Here is a 17,698-nt window from a genome sequence, read left to right as displayed (position 1 = left end):
AACCAAGTTGAATTGGCTGTTTCAGTCTGGTACCACACTACGACGTGATCCAAACCAGAAAAAGCCCTGGATCTGGCCAACAAGTTTACGAAAAATGCGAAAGTATGAGCCAGATGATTACAAATAGCAGACCTAACACAAACCTAAACGGTGTTAGCCTCTAAAATATTGATCGAAACCGAGTTGAATTGATTTCTTCAGTCTGGTATCACATTACTACGTGATCCAAACCAGAAAGAAACACAGGATCTGGTCAACAGGTATGCGAAGATTGCGAATGTATGAGCCAGATGCGGGTAAATACCAGACCTAAACGAGACGCAACCGGAGTTATCCTTTAAAATATTGATCGAGGCCACGTTTAGTTGACTGTTTCAGTATGGTACCGCATTACTACGAGATCCAAAAAAGAAAAAGTCCAGGATCTGGCCAACATGTGTGCGATGAACACGAAAGTATGACCCAGATCATTCGAAACACCAGGCCTAACACAAACCTAACCGGTTAGTTCCTCTAACATATTGATCGAATCCAGGTTTAATTGACAGCTTCATTCTGGTACCACATTACTACGTGATCCAAACCAGAAAAAGCCCAGGATCTGGCCAACAAGTATGCGAAAAATGCGAAAGTATGAGCCAGATGATTGCAAATACCAGACCTAACACAAACCTAACTGGTGTTGTCCTCTTAAATATTGATCGAAACCAAGTTGAATTGGCTGTTTCTGTCTGATACCACATAACCTCGTGATCCAAACCAGAAAGAAACATAGGATCAGGCCAACAGGTATGCGAAGAATGCGAAAGTATGAGGCAGATGATAGCAAATACCAGATGCAACCCAGACCTAACCGGTGTCATCCTCTAAAATATTGATCGAATCCAGGTTGAATAAACTATTTCAGTGTGGCACTACATTAATACGTGATCCTAACCAGAGAAAAACCCAGGATCTGGCCAACAAGTATGCGAAAAATGCAAAAGTATGAGACAGATGATTGCAAATACCATACCTAACCCAGAAATAGCCGGCGTTATCCTCTAAAATATTATTCGCAACCAGGTTTAATTGACTGTTTCGGTGTGGTACCACATTACTACGTGATCCAAACCAGAAAAAACGCAGGATCTCGCCAACAAGTATGTGAAAAATGCGAAAGTATGGGTCAGGATGATTGCAAATACCAGAACTAACCCAGACATAACCGGCGTGATACTGTAAAATATATATCGCAACCAGGTTTAGTTGTCTGTTTCGGTGTGGTACCACATTAATACGTGATCCTAACCAGAAAAATGCCAGGATCTGGCCAACAAGAATGCAAAACATGCGAAAGTATGAGGCAGATGATTGCAAATACCAGACCTAACACAAACCTAACCGGTGTTATCCTCTAAAGTATTGATCGAATCCAGGTTTAAGTGACTGTTTTGGAGTGGTAGCACATTACTACGTGATCCAAATCAGAAAAAGGCCAGGATCTGACCAACAAGTATGCGAAAAATGCGAAAGTATGAGGCAGATGATTGCAAATACCAGAACTTACCCAGACCTAACCTGTGTTATCCTCTAAAATATTGATCGAAACCAGGGTTAGTTGACTGTTTCGGTGTGGTACCACTTTACTACGTGATCCAATCCAGAAAAAGCCCGGGATCTGGCCAACAAGCATGCGAAAAATGCGAAAGTAGGAGCCAGATGATTGCAAATACCAGAACTAACCCAGACATAACCAGTGTTATCCTCTAAAATATTGATCGAATCCATGTTGAATTGACAATTTCAGTGTGGCACCAAATTAATAGTTGATCCTAGCCTGAAAAAAACACAGGATCTGCCCAACAAGTATGCGAGAAATGCGAAAGTATGAGGCAGATGATTGCAAATACCAGACCTAACCCAGACATAACCGGCGTTATACTCTAAAATATAAATCGCAACCAGGGTTAATTGACTGTTTCGGTGTGGTACCACATTAATACGTGATCCTATCCAGAAAAAAACCCAGGATCTGGGCAATAAGTATGCGAAAAGTGCGAAAGTATGAGGCAGATGATTGCAAATACCAGATCTAACACAAACCTAACCGGCGTTATCCTCTAAAGTATTGATCGAATCCAGATTCAATTGACTGTTTCGGTGTGGTTCCACATTACTACGTGATCCTAACCAGAAAAAACCCAGCATCTGGCCAACAAGTATGCGAAAGTATGAGCTAGATGATTGCAAACACCAGAACGAACCCAGACATAACCGGCGTTATCCTCTAAAAGATTAATCGGTACCAGGTTTAATTGACTGTTTCGGTGTGGTACCACACTACTACGTGATCCCAGTCAGAAAAAGCCCAGGATCTGACCAAAACGTATGCGAAAAATGCGAAAGTATGAGGAAGATGACTGCAAATACCAGACGTAACACAGACCTAACCGGTGTTATCCTCTAAAATATTCATCGAATCCAGGTTGAATTGACCGTTTCATTCTGGTACCACATTACTACGTGATCCAAACCAGAAAAAGCCCAGGATCCGGCCAAGAAGTATGCGAAAAATGCGAAAGTATGAGCTAGATGATTGCAAATACCAGACCTAACACGAACCTAAACGGTGTTATCCTGTAAAATATTGATCGAATCCAGGTTTAGTTGACTATTTCATTCTGGTACCATACTACTACGTGATCCAAACCAAAAAAAGCCCAGGATCTGGCCAACAAGAATGCGAAAAATGCGAAAGTATGAGCCAGATAATTGCAAATACCAGACCTAACACAAGCCTAAAGGGTGATATCCTCTTAAATATTGATCGAAACCAAGTTGAATTGGCTGTTTCAGTCTGGTACCACACTACGACGTGATCCAAACCAGAAAAAGCCCTGGATCTGGCCAACAAGTTTACGAAAAATGCGAAAGTATGAGCCAGATGATTACAAATAGCAGACCTAACACAAACCTAAACGGTGTTAGCCTCCAAAATATTGATCGAAACCAAGTTGAATTGATTTCTTCAGTCTGGTATCACATTACTACGTGATCCAAACCAGAAAGAAACACAGGATCTGGTCAACAGGTATGCGAAGATTGCGAATGTATGAGCCAGATGCGGGTAAATACCAGACCTAAACGAGACGCAACCGGAGTTATCCTTTAAAATATTGATCGAGGCCACGTTTAGTTGACTGTTTCAGTATGGTACCGCATTACTACGAGATCCAAAAAAGAAAAAGTCCAGGATCTGGCCAACAAGTGTGCGATGAACACGAAAGTATGACCCAGATCATTCGAAACACCAGGCCTAACACAAACCTAACCGGTTAGTTCCTCTAACATATTGATCGAATCCAGGTTTAATTGACAGCTTCATTCTGGTACCACATTACTACGTGATCCAAACCAGAAAAAGCCCAGGATCTGGCCAACAAGTATGCGAAAAATGCGAAAGTATGAGCCAGATGATTGCAAATACCAGACCTAACACAAACCTAACTGGTGTTGTCCTCTTAAATATTGATCGAAACCAAGTTGAATTGGCTGTTTCTGTCTGATGCCACATTACCTCGTGATCCAAACCAGAAAGAAACATAGGATCAGGCCAACAGGTATGCGAAGAATGCGAAAGTATGAGGCAGATGATTGCAAATACCAGATGCAACCCAGACCTAACCGGTGTCATCCTCTAAAATATTGATCGAATCCAGGTTGAATAAACTATTTCAGTGTGGCACTACATTAATACGTGATCCTAACCAGAGAAAAACCCGGGATCTGGCCAACAAGTATGCGAAAAATGCAAAAGTATGAGACAGATGATTGCAAATACCATACCTAACCCAGAAATAGCCGGCGTTATCCTCTAAAATATTATTCGCAACCAGGTTTAATTGACTGTTTCGGTGTGGTACCACATTACTACGTGATCCAAACCAGAAAAAACGCAGGATCTCGCCAACAAGTATGTGAAAAATGCGAAAGTATGGGTCAGGATGATTGCAAATACCAGAACTAACCCAGACATAACCGGCGTGATACTGTAAAATATATATCGCAACCAGGTTTAGTTGTCTGTTTCGGTGTGGTACCACATTAATACGTGATCCTAACCAGAAAAATGCCAGGATCTGGCCAACAAGAATGCAAAACATGCGAAAGTATGAGGCAGATGATTGCAAATACCAGACCTAACACAAACCTAACCGGTGTTATCCTCTAAAGTATTGATCGAATCCAGGTTTAAGTGACTGTTTTGGAGTGGTAGCACATTACTACGTGATCCAAATCAGAAAAAGGCCAGGATCTGACCAACAAGTATGCGAGAAATGCGAAAGTATGAGGCAGATGATTGCAAATACCAGAACTTACCCAGACCTAACCTGTGTTGTCCTCTAAAATATTGATCGAAACCAGGGTTAGTTGACTGTTTCAGTGTGGTACCACTTTACTACGTGATCCAATCCAGAAAAAGCCCGGGATCTGGCCAACAAGCATGCGAAAAATGCGAAAGTAGGAGCCAGATGATTGCAAATACCAGAACTAACCCAGACATAACCAGTGTTATCCTCTAAAATATTGATCGAATCCATGTTGAATTGACTATTTCAGTGTGGCACCAAATTAATAGTTGATCCTAGCCTGAAAAAAACACAGGATCTGCCCAACAAGTATGCGAGAAATGCGAAAGTATGAGGCAGATGATTGCAAATACCAGACCTAACCCAGACATAACCGGCGTTATACTCTAAAATATAAATCGCAACCAGGGTTAATTGACTGTTTCGGTGTGGTACCACATTAATACGTGATCCTATCCAGAAAAAAACCCAGGATCTGGGCAATAAGTATGCGAAAAGTGCGAAAGTATGAGGCAGATGATTGCAAATACCAGATCTAACACAAACCTAACCGGCGTTATCCTCTAAAGTATTGATCGAATCCAGATTCAATTGACTGTTTCGGTGTGGTTCCACATTACTACGTGATCCTAACCAAAAAAAACCCAGCATCTGGCCAACAAGTATGCGAAAGTATGAGCTAGATGATTGCAAACACCAGAACGAACCCAGACATAACCGGCGTTATCCTCTAAAAGATTAATCGGTACCAGGTTTAATTGACTGTTTCGGTGTGGTACCACACTACTACGTGATCCAAGTCAGAAAAAGCCCAGGATCTGACCAAAACGTATGCGAAAAATGCGAAAGTATGAGGAAGATGACTGCAAATACCAGACGTAACCCAGACCTAACCGGTGTTATCCTCTAAAATATTCATCGAATCCAGGTTGAATTGACCGTTTCATTCTGGTACCACATTACTACGTGATCCAAACCAGAAAAAGCCCAGGATCCGGCCAAGAAGTATGCGAAAAATGCGAAAGTATGAGCTAGATGATTGCAAATACCAGACCTAACACGAACCTAAACGGTGTTATCCTCTAAAATATTGATCGAATCCAGGTTTAGTTGACTATTTCATTCTGGTACCATACTACTACGTGATCCAAACCAAAAAAAGCCCAGGATCTGGCCAACAAGAATGCGAAAAATGCGAAAGTATGAGCCAGATAATTGCAAATACCAGACCTAACACAAGCCTAAAGTGTGATATCCTCTTAAATATTGATCGAAACCAAGTTGAATTGGCTGTTTCAGTCTGGTACCACACTACGACGTGATCCAAACCAGAAAAAGCCCAGGATCTGGCCAACAAGTTTACGAAAAATGCGAAAGTATGAGCCAGATGATTACAAATAGCAGACCTAACACAAACCTAAACGGTGTTAGCCTCTAAAATATTGATCGAAACCGAGTTGAATTGATTTCTTCAGTCTGGTATCACATTACTACGTGATCCAAACCAGAAAGAAACACAGGATCTGGTCAACAGGTATGCGAAGATTGCGAATGTATGAGCCAGGTGCGGGTAAATACCAGACCTAAACGAGACGCAACCGGAGTTATCCTTTAAAATATTGATCGAGGCCACGTTTAGTTGACTGTTTCAGTATGGTACCGCATTACTACGAGATCCAAAAAAGAAAAAGTCCAGGATCTGGCCAACAAGTGTGCGATGAACACGAAAGTATGACCCAGATCATTCGAAACACCAGGCCTAACACAAACCTAACCGGTTAGTTCCTCTAACATATTGATCGAATCCAGGTTTAATTGACAGCTTCATTCTGGTACCACATTACTACGTGATCCAAACCAGAAAAAGCCCAGGATCTGGCCAACAAGTATGCGAAAAATGCGAAAGTATGAGCCAGATGATTGCAAATACCAGACCTAACACAAACCTAACTGGTGTTGTCCTCTTAAATATTGATCGAAACCAAGTTGAATTGGCTGTTTCTGTCTGATACCACATTACCTCGTGATCCAAACCAGAAAGAAACATAGGATCAGGCCAACAGGTATGCGAAGAATGCGAAAGTATGAGGCAGATGATAGCAAATACCAGATGCAACCCAGACCTAACCGGTGTCATCCTCTAAAATATTGATCGAATCCAGGTTGAATAAACTATTTCAGTGTGGCACTACATTAATACGTGATCCTAACCAGAGAAAAACCCAGGATCTGGCCAACAAGTATGCGAAAAATGCAAAAGTATGAGACAGATGATTGCAAATACCATACCTAACCCAGAAATAGCCGGCGTTATCCTCTAAAATATTATTCGCAACCAGGTTTAATTGACTGTTTCGGTGTGGTACCACATTACTACGTGATCCAAACCAGAAAAAACGCAGGATCTCGCCAACAAGTATGTGAAAAATGCGAAAGTATGGGTCAGGATGATTGCAAATACCAGAACTAACCCAGACATAACCGGCGTGATACTGTAAAATATATATCGCAACCAGGTTTAGTTGTCTGTTTCGGTGTGGTACCACATTAATACGTGATCCTAACCAGAAAAATGCCAGGATCTGGCCAACAAGAATGCAAAACATGCGAAAGTATGAGGCAGATGATTGCAAATACCAGACCTAACACAAACCTAACCGGTGTTATCCTCTAAAGTATTGATCGAATCCAGGTTTAAGTGACTGTTTTGGAGTGGTAGCACATTACTACGTGATCCAAATCAGAAAAAGGCCAGGATCTGACCAACAAGTATGCGAAAAATGCGAAAGTATGAGGCAGATGATTGCAAATACCAGAACTTACCCAGACCTAACCTGTGTTATCCTCTAAAATATTGATCGAAACCAGGGTTAGTTGACTGTTTCAGTGTGGTACCACTTTACTACGTGATCCAATCCAGAAAAAGCCCGGGATCTGGCCAACAAGCATGCGAAAAATGCGAAAGTAGGAGCCAGATGATTGCAAATACCAGAACTAACCCAGACATAACCAGTGTTATCCTCTAAAATATTGATCGAATCCATGTTGAATTGACTATTTCAGTGTGGCACCAAATTAATAGTTGATCCTAGCCTGAAAAAAACACAGGATCTGCCCAACAAGTATGCGAGAAATGCGAAAGTATGAGGAAGATGACTGCAAATACCAGACGTAACCCAGACCTAACCGGTGTTATCCTCTAAAATATTCATCGAATCCAGGTTGAATTGACCGTTTCATTCTGGTACCACATTACTACGTGATCCAAACCAGAAAAAGCCCAGGATCCGGCCAAGAAGTATGCGAAAAATGCGAAAGTATGAGCTAGATGATTGCAAATACCAGACCTAACACGAACCTAAACGGTGTTATCCTCTAAAATATTGATCGAATCCAGGTTTAGTTGACTATTTCATTCTGGTACCATACTACTACGTGATCCAAACCAAAAAAAGCCCAGGATCTGGCCAACAAGAATGCGAAAAATGCGAAAGTATGAGCCAGATAATTGCAAATACCAGACCTAACACAAGCCTAAAGGGTGATATCCTCTTAAATATTGATCGAAACCAAGTTGAATTGGCTGTTTCAGTCTGGTACCACACTACGACGTGATCCAAACCAGAAAAAGCCCTGGATCTGGCCAACAAGTTTACGAAAAATGCGAAAGTATGAGCCAGATGATTACAAATAGCAGACCTAACACAAACCTAAACGGTGTTAGCCTCCAAAATATTGATCGAAACCAAGTTGAATTGATTTCTTCAGTCTGGTATCACATTACTACGTGATCCAAACCAGAAAGAAACACAGGATCTGGTCAACAGGTATGCGAAGATTGCGAATGTATGAGCCAGATGCGGGTAAATACCAGACCTAAACGAGACGCAACCGGAGTTATCCTTTAAAATATTGATCGTGGCCACGTTTAGTTGACTGTTTCAGTATGGTACCGCATTACTACGAGATCCAAAAAAGAAAAAGTCCAGGATCTGGCCAACAAGTGTGCGATGAACACGAAAGTATGACCCAGATCATTCGAAACACCAGGCCTAACACAAACCTAACCGGTTAGTTCCTCTAACATATTGTTCGAATCCAGGTTTAATTGACAGCTTCATTCTGGTACCACATTACTACGTGATCCAAACCAGAAAAAGCCCAGGATCTGGCCAACAAGTATGCGAAAAATGCGAAAGTATGAGCCAGATGATTGCAAATACCAGACCTAACACAAACCTAACTGGTGTTGTCCTCTTAAATATTGATCGAAACCAAGTTGAATTGGCTGTTTCTGTCTGATACCACATTACCTCGTGATCCAAACCAGAAAGAAACATAGGATCAGGCCAACAGGTATGCGAAGAATGCGAAAGTATGAGGCAGATGATTGCAAATACCAGATGCAACCCAGACCTAACCGGTGTCATCCTCTAAAATATTGATCGAATCCAGGTTGAATAAACTATTTCAGTGTGGCACTACATTAATACGTGATCCTAACCAGAGAAAAACCCAGGATCTGGCCAACAAGTATGCGAAAAATGCAAAAGTATGAGACAGATGATTGCAAATACCATACCTAACCCAGAAATAGCCGGCGTTATCCTCTAAAATATTATTCGCAACCAGGTTTAATTGACTGTTTCGGTGTGGTACCACATTACTACGTGATCCAAACCAGAAAAAACGCAGGATCTCGCCAACAAGTATGTGAAAAATGCGAAAGTATGGGTCAGGATGATTGCAAATACCAGAACTAACCCAGACATAACCGGCGTGATACTGTAAAATATATATCGCAACCAGGTTTAGTCGTCTGTTTCGGTGTGGTAACACATTAATACGTGATCCTAACCAGAAAAATGCCAGGATCTGGCCAACAAGAATGCAAAACATGCGAAAGTATGAGGCAGATGATTGCAAATACCAGACCTAACACAAACCTAACCGGTGTTATCCTCTAAAGTATTGATCGAATCCAGGTTTAAGTGACTGTTTTGGAGTGGTAGCACATTACTACGTGATCCAAATCAGAAAAAGGCCAGGATCTGACCAACAAGTATGCGAAAAATGCGAAAGTATGAGGCAGATGATTGCAAATACCAGAACTTACCCAGACCTAACCTGTGTTATCCTCTAAAATATTGATCGAAACCAGGGTTAGTTGACTGTTTCAGTGTGGTACCACTTTACTACGTGATCCAATCCAGAAAAAGCCCGGGATCTGGCCAACAAGCATGCGAAAAATGCGAAAGTAGGAGCCAGATGATTGCAAATACCAGACCTAACCCAGACATAACCGGCGTTATACTCTAAAATATAAATCGCAACCAGGGTTAGTTGACTGTTTCGGTGTGGTACCACATTAATACGTGATCCTATCCAGAAAAAAACCCAGGATCTGGGCAATAAGTATGCGAAAAGTGCGAAAGTATGAGGCAGATGATTGCAAATACCAGATCTAACACAAACCTAACCGGCGTTATCCTCTAAAGTATTGATCGAATCCAGATTCAATTGACTGTTTCGGTGTGGTTCCACATTACTACGTGATCCTAACCAAAAAAAACCCAGCATCTGGCCAACAAGTATGCGAAAGTATGAGCTAGATGATTGCAAACACCAGAACGAACCCAGACATAACCGGCGTTATCCGCTAAAAGATTAATCAGTACCAGGTTTAATTGACTGTTTCGGTGTGGTACCACACTACTACGTGATCCAAGTCAGAAAAAGCCCAGGATCTGACCAAAACGTATGCGAAAAATGCGAAAGTATGAGGAAGATGACTGCAAATACCAGACGTAACCCAGACCTAACCGGTGATATCCTCTAAAATATTCATCGAATCCAGGTTGAATTGACCGTTTCATTCTGGTACCACATTACTACGTGATCCAATCCAGAAAAAGCCCAGGATCCGGCCAAGAAGTATGCGAAAAATGCGAAAGTATGAGCTAGATGATTGCAAATACCAGCCCTAACACGAACCTAAACGGTGTTATCCTCTAAAATATTGATCGAATCCAGGTTTAGTTGACTATTTCATTCTGGTACCATACTACTACGTGATCCAAACCAAAAAAAGCCCAGGATCTGGCCAACAAGAATGCGAAAAATGCGAAAGTATGAGCCAGATAATTGCAAATACCAGACCTAACACAAGCCTAAAGGGTGATATCCTCTTAAATATTGATCGAAACCAAGTTGAATTGGCTGTTTCAGTCTGGTACCACACTACGACGTGATCCAAACCAGAAAAAGCCCTGGATCTGGCCAACAAGTTTACGAAAAATGCGAAAGTATGAGCCAGATGATTACAAATAGCAGACCTAACACAAACCTAAACGGTGTTAGCCTCTAAAATATTGATCGAAACCAAGTTGAATTGATTTCTTCACTCTGGTATCACATTACTACGTGATCCAAACCAGAAAGAAACACAGGATCTGGTCAACAGGTATGCGAAGATTGCGAATGTATGAGCCAGATGCGGGTAAATACCAGACCTAAACGAGACGCAACCGGAGTTATCCTTTAAAATATTGATCGAGGCCACGTTTAGTTGACTGTTTCAGTATGGTACCGCATTACTACGAGATCCAAAAAAGAAAAAGTCCAGGATCTGGCCAACAAGTGTGCGATGAACACGAAAGTATGACCCAGATCATTCGAAACACCAGGCCTAACACAAACCTAACCGGTTAGTTCCTCTAACATATTGATCGAATCCAGGTTTAATTGACAGCTTCATTCTGGTACCACATTACTACGTGATCCAAACCAGAAAAAGCCCAGGATCTGGCCAACAAGTATGCGAAAAATGCGAAAGTATGAGCCAGATGATTGCAAATACCAGACCTAACACAAACCTAACTGGTGTTGTCCTCTTAAATATTGATCGAAACCAAGTTGAATTGGCTGTTTCTGTCTGATACCACATTACCTCGTGATCCAAACCAGAAAGAAACATAGGATCAGGCCAACAGGTATGCGAAGAATGCGAAAGTATGAGGCAGATGATTGCAAATACCAGATGCAACCCAGACCTAACCGGTGTCATCCTCTAAAATATTGATCGAATCCAGGTTGAATAAACTATTTCAGTGTGGCACTACATTAATACGTGATCCTAACCAGAGAAAAACCCAGGATCTGGCCAACAAGTATGCGAAAAATGCAAAAGTATGAGACAGATGATTGCAAATACCATACCTAACCCAGAAATAGCCGGCGTTATCCTCTAAAATATTATTCGCAACCAGGTTTAATTGACTGTTTCGGTGTGGTATCACATTACTACGTGATCCAAACCAGAAAAAACGCAGGATCTCGCCAACAAGTATGTGAAAAATGCGAAAGTATGGGTCAGGATGATTGCAAATACCAGAACTAACCCAGACATAACCGGCGTGATACTGTAAAATATATATCGCAACCAGGTTTAGTTGTCTGTTTCGGTGTGGTACCACATTAATACGTGATCCTAACCAGAAAAATGCCAGGATCTGGCCAACAAGAATGCAAAACATGCGAAAGTATGAGGCAGATGATTGCAAATACCAGACCTAACACAAACCTAACCGGTGTTATCCTCTAAAGTATTGATCGAATCCAGGTTTAAGTGACTGTTTTGGAGTGGTAGCACAGTACTACGTGATCCAAATCAGAAAAAGGCCAGGATCTGACCAACAAGTATGCGAAAAATGCGAAAGTATGAGGCAGATGATTGCAAATACCAGAACTTACCCAGACCTAACCTGTGTTATCCTCTAAAATATTGATCGAAACCAGGGTTAGTTGACTGTTTCAGTGTGGTACCACTTTACTACGTGATCCAATCCAGAAAAAGCCCGGGATCTGGCCAACAAGCATGCGAAAAATGCGAAAGTAGGAGCCAGATGATTGCAAATACCAGAACTAACCCAGACATAACCAGTGTTATCCTCTAAAATATTGATCGAATCCATGTTGAATTGACTATTTCAGTGTGGCACCAAATTAATAGTTGATCCTAGCCTGAAAAAAACACAGGATCTGCCCAACAAGTATGCGAGAAATGCGAAAGTATGAGGCAGATGATTGCAAATACCAGACCTAACCCAGACATAACCGGCGTTTTACTCTAAAATATAAATCGCAACCAGGGTTAGTTGACTGTTTCGGTGTGGTACCACATTAATACGTGATCCTATCCAGAAAAAAACCCAGGATCTGGGCAATAAGTATGCGAAAAGTGCGAAAGTATGAGGCAGATGATTGCAAATACCAGATCTAACACAAACCTAACCGGCGTTATCCTCTAAAGTATTGATCGAATCCAGATTCAATTGACTGTTTCGGTGTGGTTCCACATTACTACGTGATCCTAACCAAAAAAAACCCAGCATCTGGCCAACAAGTATGCGAAAGTATGAGCTAGATGATTGCAAACACCAGAACGAACCCAGACATAACCGGCGTTATCCGCTAAAAGATTAATCGGTACCAGGTTTAATTGACTGTTTCGGTGTGGTACCACACTACTACGTGATCCAAGTCAGAAAAAGCCCAGGATCTGACCAAAACGTATGCGAAAAATGCGAAAGTATGAGGAAGATGACTGCAAATACCAGACGTAACCCAGACCTAACCGGTGTTATCCTCTAAAATATTCATCGAATCCAGGTTGAATTGACCGTTTCATTCTGGTACCACATTACTACGTGATCCAAACCAGAAAAAGCCCAGGATCCGGCCAAGAAGTATGCGAAAAATGCGAAAGTATGAGCTAGATGATTGCAAATACCAGCCCTAAACAAGTCCCAAACGGTGTTATACTTTAAAATATTCATCGAGACCAGGACTAATTTACTGTTTCAGTGTGGTACCACATTACTACGTGATCCAAGCCAGAAAAAGCCCAGGATCTGGCCAACAAGTATGCGAAAAATGCGAAAGTATGAGCTAGATGATTGCAAATACCAGACCTAACACGAACCTAAACGGTGTCATCCTCTAAAATATTGATCGAATCCAGGTTTAGTTGACTATTTCATTCTGGTACCATAGTACTACGTGATCCAAACCAAAAAAAGCCCAGGATCTGGCCAACAAGAATGCGAAAAATGCGAAGGTATGAGCCAAATAATTGCAAATACCAGACCTAACACAAGCCTAAAGGGTGATATCCTCTTAAATATTGATCGAAACCAAGTTGAATTGGCTGTTTCAGTCTGGGACCACACTACGACGTGATCCAAACCAGAAAAAGCCCTGGATCTGGCCAACAAGTTTACGAAAAATGCGAAAGTATGAGCCAGATGATTACAAATAGCAGACCTAACACAAACCTAAACGGTGTTAGCCTCTAAAATATTGATCGAAACCAAGTTGAATTGATTTCTTCAGTCTGGTATCACATTACTACGTGATCCAAACCAGAAAGAAACACAGGATCTGGTCAACAGGTATGCGAAGATTGCGAATGTATGAGCCAGGTGCGGGTAAATACCAGACCTAAACGCGACGCAACCGGAGTTATCCTTTAAAATATTGATCGAGGCCACGTTTAGTTGACTGTTTCAGTATGGTACCGCATTACTACGAGATCCAAAAAAGAAAAAGTCCAGGATCTGGCCAACAAGTGTGCGATGAACACGAAAGTATGACCCAGATCATTCGAAACACCAGGCCTAACACAAACCTAACCGGTTAGTTCCTCTAACATATTGATCGAATCCAGGTTTAATTGACAGCTTCATTCTGGTACCACATTACTACGTGATCCAAACCAGAAAAAGCCCAGGATCTGGCCAACAAGTATGCGAAAAATGCTAAAGTATGAGCCAGATGATTGCAAATACCAGACCTAACACAAACCTAACTGGTGTTGTCCTCTTAAATATTGATCGAAACCAAGTTGAATTGGCTGTTTCTGTCTGGTACCACATTACTACGTGATCCAAACCAGAAAAAGCCCAGGATCTGGCCAACAAGTATGCGAAAAATGCGAACGTATGAGGCAATTGATTGCAAATACAAGACGTAACACAAACCTAAACGGTGTTATCCACTAAAGTATTGATCGAAACCAAGTTGAATTGACTGTTTCAGTCTGGTACCACATTACTACGTGATCCCAACCAGAAAAAAACACAGGATCTGGCAAACAAGTATGCGAAGAGTGCGAAAGTATAAGCCAGATGATTGCAAATACCAGGCCTAGCACAAACCTAACTGGTGTGATCCTCTAAAATATTGATCGAATCCAGGTTTAATTGACAGCTTCATTCTGGTACCACATTACTACGTGATCCAAACCAGAAAAAGCCCAGGATCTGGCAAACAAGTATGCGAAAAATGCGAAAGTAGGAGCCAGATGATTGCAAATACCAGAACTAACCCAGACATAACCGGCGTTATCCTCTAAAATATTAATCGGTACCAGGAATAATTGACTGTTACAGTGTGGTACCACATTACTGCGTGATCCAAGTCAGAAAAAGCCCAGGATCCGACCAATACGTATGCGAAAAATGCGATAGTATGAGGCAGATGATTGCAAATACCAGACGCAACCCAGACCTAACCGGTTTCATCCTCTAAAATATTGATCGAAACCAGGTTGAATTGACTATTTCAGTGTGGCACCCCGTTAATACGTGAACCTAACCAGAAAAAAACCCAGGATCTGGCCCACAGGTATGCGGAAAATGCGAACGTATGAGGCAAATGATTGCAAATACAAGACGTAACCCAGACCTAACCGGTGTTATCCTCTGAAATATTGATCGAAACCAAGTTTAATTGACTGTTTCAGTGTGGTACCACATAACTACGTGATCCGAACCAGAAAAAAACCCAGGATCTGGCAAAGAAGTATGCGAAAAGTGCGAAAGTATGAGCCAGATGTGGGCAAATCCCAGACCTAACACAAACCTAAAGGGTGATATCCTCTTAAATATTGATCGATACCAAGTTGAATTGGCTGTTTCAGTCTGGTACCACACTACGACGTGATCCAAACCAGAAAAAGCCCAGGATCTGGCCAACAAGTGTGCGAAGAATGCGAAAGTATAATCCAGATGAGGCCAAATCCCAGACCTCAACGTGACCCAACCGGTGTTATACTTTAAAATTTTGATCGAGGGCAGGTTTAATTGACTGTTACAGTGCGGTACCGCATTACTACGTGATCCAAACCAGAAAAAGCCCAGGATCTGGCAAACAAGTATGCGAAAAATGCGAAAGTAGGAGCCAGATGATTGCAAATACCAGAACTAACCCAGACATAACCGGCGTTATCCACTAAAATATTAATCGGTACCAGGAATAATTGACTGTTACAGTGTGGTACCACATTACTGCGTGATCCAAGTCAGAAAAAGCCCAGGATCTGACCAACACGTATGCGAAAAATGCGATAGTATGAGGCAGATGATTGCAAATACCAGACGCAACCCAGACCTAACCGGTTTCATCCTCTAAAATATTGATCGAAACCAGGTTGAATTGACTATTTCAGTGTGACACCCCGTTAATACGTGAACCTAACCAGAAAAAAACCCAGGATCTGGCCCACAGGTATGCGGAAAATGCGAACGTATGAGGCAAATGATTGCAAATACAAGACGTAACCCAGACCTAACCGGTGTTATCCTCTGAAATATTGATCGAAACCAAGTTTAATTGACTGTTTCAGTGTGGTACCACATAACTACGTGATCCGAACCATAAAAAAACCCAGGATATGGCAAAGAAGTATGCGAAAAGTGCGAAAGTATGAGCCAGATGTGGGCAAATCCCAGACCTAACACAAACATAAAGGGTGATATCCTCTTAAATATTGATCGATACCAAGTTGAATTGGCTGTTTCAGTCTGGTACCACACTACGACGTGATCCAAACCAGAAAAAGCCCAGGATCTGGCCATCGAGTATACGATAAGTGCGAAAGTATGAGCCAGATAATTGCAAATACCAGGCCTAACACAAACCTAATCGGTGTGATCCTCCAAAATATTGATCGAATCCAGGTTTAATTGACAGTTTCATTCTGGTACCACGTTACTACGTGATACAAACTAGAAAAAGCGCAGGATCTGGCCAAGAAGTATGCGAAAAATGCGAAAGTATGAGCCAGATGATTGCATATACCAGTCCTGAGCGAGACCCAACCGGAGTTATCCGTTAAAATATTGATCGAAATCTGGATCAACTGTCTGCTCCAGTGTGGAACCGCGTTACTACGTGATACAAACCAGAAAAAGCCCAGGATCTGGCCAACAAGCATGCGAGAAATGCGAAAGTATGAGCCAGATGATAGCAAATACAAGACCTATCACAAACCTAAACGGTGCTATCCTCTAAAATATTGATCGAAACCAAGTTGAATTGACTGTTTCGGTGTGGTACCACATTACTACGAGATCCAAACCAGAAAAAGTCCAGGATCTGGCCAACAAGTATGCGAAGAGTGCGAAAGTATGAGCCATTTGATTGCAAATACCAGGCCAAACACAAACCTAATCGGTGTGGTCCTCTAAAATATTGATCGAATCCAGGTTTAATTGACAGTTTCATTATGGTACTACATTACTACGTGACACAAACCAGAAAAATCCCAGGATCTGGCCAACAAGTATGCGATGAATGCGAAAGTATGAGGCAGATGATTGCAAATACCAGACCTAACACAAACCTAAACGGTGTTAGCCTCTAAAATATTGATCGAAACCAAATTGAATTGACTGTTTCAGTATGGTACCACATTACTCCGTGATCCCAACCAGAAAAAAACACAGGATCTGGCCATCGAGTATGCGAAAAATGCGAAAGTATGAGCCAGATGATTGCAAATACCAGACCTAGACGAGACCCAACCGGAGTTATCCCTTAAAATATTGATCGGGGCCACGTTTAATTCACTGTTTCAGTATGCTATCACATTACTACGAGATCCAATCCAGAAAAAGACCAGGATCTGGCCAACAAGTGTGTGATGAATGCGAAAGTATGAGCCAAATGATTGCAAACACCAGGCCTAACACAAACCTAACCGGTGTGATCGTCTAAAATATTGATCGAATCCAGGTTTAATTGACAGTATCATTCTGGTACCACATTCCTACGTGATACAAACCAGAAAATGCCCAGGATCTGACCACGAAGTATGCGAAAAATGTGAAAGTATGAGCCAGATGATTGCAAACACCAGGCCAAACACAAACCTAACCGGTGTGATCGTCTAAAATATTGATCGAATCCCGTTTTAGTTGACTGTTTCATTCTGGTACCACATTACTACGTGATCCAAACTAGAAAAAGCCCAGGATCTGGCCAACAAGTGTGCGATGAATGCG

Source organism: Colletes latitarsis, unplaced genomic scaffold, assembly GCF_051014445.1.
Source record: "Colletes latitarsis isolate SP2378_abdomen unplaced genomic scaffold, iyColLati1 scaffold0002, whole genome shotgun sequence".
NCBI lineage: Eukaryota > Metazoa > Arthropoda > Insecta > Hymenoptera > Colletidae > Colletes > Colletes latitarsis.
Note: the sequence above shows the minus strand (reverse complement) of the source record.